Source organism: Chrysochloris asiatica, unplaced genomic scaffold, assembly GCF_000296735.1.
Source record: "Chrysochloris asiatica unplaced genomic scaffold, ChrAsi1.0 scaffold00003, whole genome shotgun sequence".
NCBI lineage: Eukaryota > Metazoa > Chordata > Mammalia > Afrosoricida > Chrysochloridae > Chrysochloris > Chrysochloris asiatica.
The window spans coordinates 26547194-26550544 of record NW_006408521.1 but is presented as its reverse complement, the minus strand read 5'-3'; the positions used below and the strand labels follow the sequence as shown (position 1 = coordinate 26550544).

General features: G+C 38.2%; 1 pseudogene; it reads left to right on the top strand.

Moving 5' to 3' along the window:
- LOC102823745 overlaps positions 1–1867 on the top strand; it is a 37789-nt pseudogene extending 35922 nt beyond the window's left edge.
- Positions 1868–3351: the final 1484 nt, after the last annotated feature.

Sequence of the window (3351 nt, the reverse complement as noted above, 5' to 3'; positions counted from 1 at the left end):
GTGTATTCCCATTGAGTCTTAGTCTTGGAAGGGGGTTTGTTCTGAGGGGAACTGACCCCTTGCCTTGATGTCTCCTGGATGAGCAACTTGCTTGTTCTGGACAATTTTTAATACACTGAATTGATTACAACACTAAGTAGTCTGCTGGTAGCAAATCCTCTCATTTTATGGTTCTGCAGGATAAGCTCTGGACCAAAAGTCAGTTTGAACCACAAGGTCAGTGGTTTGAACTCACCAGTCGCTCCTTGGAAACCCTATATAGGGTCACTACAAGTAGTTAGAACCAACTCCACGGTACTTAACAACAACAACAATCCAAATTTAGATAGAACCCAATAGGATCAGATAAGTTACCCAGTGACTATTTTGTGGTTTGGTGATTGAACTTAGTAGTCATTTGTTGTTACTAAGTGCTGTTAAGTTGGCTCTGACTCATATCGACCTTGTATAGGGTTTCCAAGACTGTATACCTTCATGGGAGCAGAAAGCCTCATCTTTAACCTACAGGGCTGGTGTATTTGGACTGTTGACCTTGCAGTTAGCAGCCCAATACATAATCCACTACACCAACAAGGCTACTGCTAATAACTGTTTTAAAGAAACAAAAATAAGTCAGTCCAATTCAGATGGTACATATTACTAGAGGATAAAGGAACCTACCTTTGCAAACTTTTGTCTGCTGATCTCTCCTTTGTAAAATTGACTTTTCTGACAAAAAGCAAGAAAACAACAACAAAAAAGTCACTTAATTGTTACTAAGTTTCTGCTTCTTAGAGCCAAAGTCCATCAAAGAGACTTGGGCACTTCATCCTTCTTCCTCTTGAAAGTTCAGAATTCCACGTACCCTTGCCTCTGCACAAGAGCTAGTTCGCTTCCACTCACTGTTTCTCATAAAGACAATTTTTGTATGATTGGTGGCACACATTGTTTTTCCTTGTTATTCTCTACTGCTCATTTCATTATTTTAAAAAAATGACAAGGTTTTGTTTCAAATTACAGAGATAATACATATTAAGCAGAAAATAATGGAAAACACAGAAAAAAAATTATCTGCAGTCTCACACTACAAAGAGGATCACTCTTAATATTTTACTATGTAAAATACTTAACATAATTGTTTATATGCATATATATGTTTAGATATATATATTTTTAAAACAAAATCTAATTTAAAAAATTTCATTCATTCTGCAAAATCTATCTGATAAAGTGCCTGTACTTAATGTAGTGTGATTACAAAATTGCCCATTTTATTAAATATTCTTCCATTTAAACATTTTTAGGTTGTATTGTATGACAAATGCACAAGGATTTTTTAAATGAATCCATTACTGATGGATGTGTAGGCTTCACCTAATTCATTGGTATCCTAAATAATGAATGCAAATGATATCCTCATAGATAAATCTCTATTTCCTGCAGAGAAATTCCCAGAAGGAGGATCACTGAATTAAGTAGTGTTAACTTCTTTAGAGTTTGATATGTATTGCCAAATATCCCTCTAGAAAAACTTTACCAGCTCATTGTCCTCCAGCATTTTTTTAGTTCTGATTAGTGTTTCCAGTAGTTTTGGAGGGTACACACTGTTGGAACATGGAACAAGCTAATGAAATGTTTCCTCTTTCCAGGAAAGCGGGTCTGTGCTGGAGAAAGCCTGGCCCGCATGGAGCTGTTTCTGATCTTCACCACCATTCTGCAGAACTTCTCCTTGAAGCCCCTGGTTGAACCAAAGGAACTAACTGTTAAACCCCTTGTTAAGGGGCTTGTCAACATGCCACCACCTTATAAGTTACGTCTCATTCCTAGATAAAAGAACTTTTATCTTTTCAACATTTGCATTGGAAATCAGTTTGCTTCCCTCTACTAGAAATGGAATCCTGGTGTGGCACTGTGGGTTAATGCACCAGACTGCAAAGCCATTTGAACTGCAAAGTCAGCGGTTCAAGCTCACCAGTTGCTCCTTGGAAACCACATACAGGGTCACTGTAGGTCGGAATCAACTCAACAGCACTTAACAACAACAACTAGAAATGTATTTTAAATCTATCTGCATTTTAAATACTCCTTAAATTTAAAGACTCTACTCACTAAAAACTTGATTAACATTTACTTAAATCTACGAATTCCTTAACAAAAATGACTGGGCTCTGGAAAGTCTGAAGGTACAAACAACACTCTTATCCCCTGTATCATATCATAATCTATAAACCAGCTCTAGTGCAACCAGGCCAGATCCACAGACACAGTACAGCCTTCACAATTTCTGTGCCTACGGAGATATGCTAATTTCTAGTTTGTTGAGACAGATTGATTTTCTATTTCCAATTTTAATTCCCTTTGTGGTTTCTGTCACACTCATAAAATAAACTCTAATTTCCACAATAGATTTTATTTTTGTTTGACTTCATTTCAAATTTCAAAAATTCCATTTCTGAGCATCATTGGACTTCTGACAAGATGGCAGACTAGGTGGACGCACTACATATATGCTCCTCAATGAAACCAAATGAAATAGACACAGAGGAAAATTCTAGAACCTTGAACTTCAAACAAAAGGTTAGAGAAGTGAAGTAAGTCCTTCCTAGGAGGAGAAGAGAAGCTGAGCAGGGCCAATGACAGAAGGAGACTAACTGAAGAACAATGACCAGATGCAGCATCACCATCTTGAACTCTTGTGAGCAGCTTTGGTAACAGAAGGTGGCCCATGCAATATATTTAGTTACTTTGTGAAAAAATCAGTTGGCTGTATGTGGATGGGTTAATTCCTGGATTCTCGATTCTGTTCCATTGTTCAATGTATCTTTCATTGTACCAGTACCACCCCATCTCTTTTAACCAGATCCCTCTAGACAAGATGAAAACCATTCAGCATGGACTCTTTCTTTTCCCACACACTATGAAACTAAGCTCCCCCTCCTTGAAACCTTATAAGCCAGTCACTTCATGCCTTTATTGCCCTCTCATTTTAGGTAACCTGTGTCTAAGTTGCCCATCCCTATCTACCCTGTGTACAGAGGGGACAGCATGGATGCTTGATGTGTGCCCGTTGGTATTTAGAGTTACTACCTCCATGAGTATAGGTCAGGTTCATCAGATTGTAGCAATTTACTCTTGTTTCCTTTATGAAAAATTGTTTTGTTCTTTTTTTGCTTTTATCTTTCTGTAGTCGAGTTCTGATTATCAAGCCATCAAGGCTAGGTCAAATGGATGCTATCTGCAACTTTGGGTGTTCTTGTGTGACTCCTCTCACTTCATATCAGCTGGATGTTTCACTCTCAGCTCTAGCCCTCTGGGGCTATGTCCTTGTCCATAGGCTCAGGTGTCCCCAGGTCTCACCACACTTTGGACCAA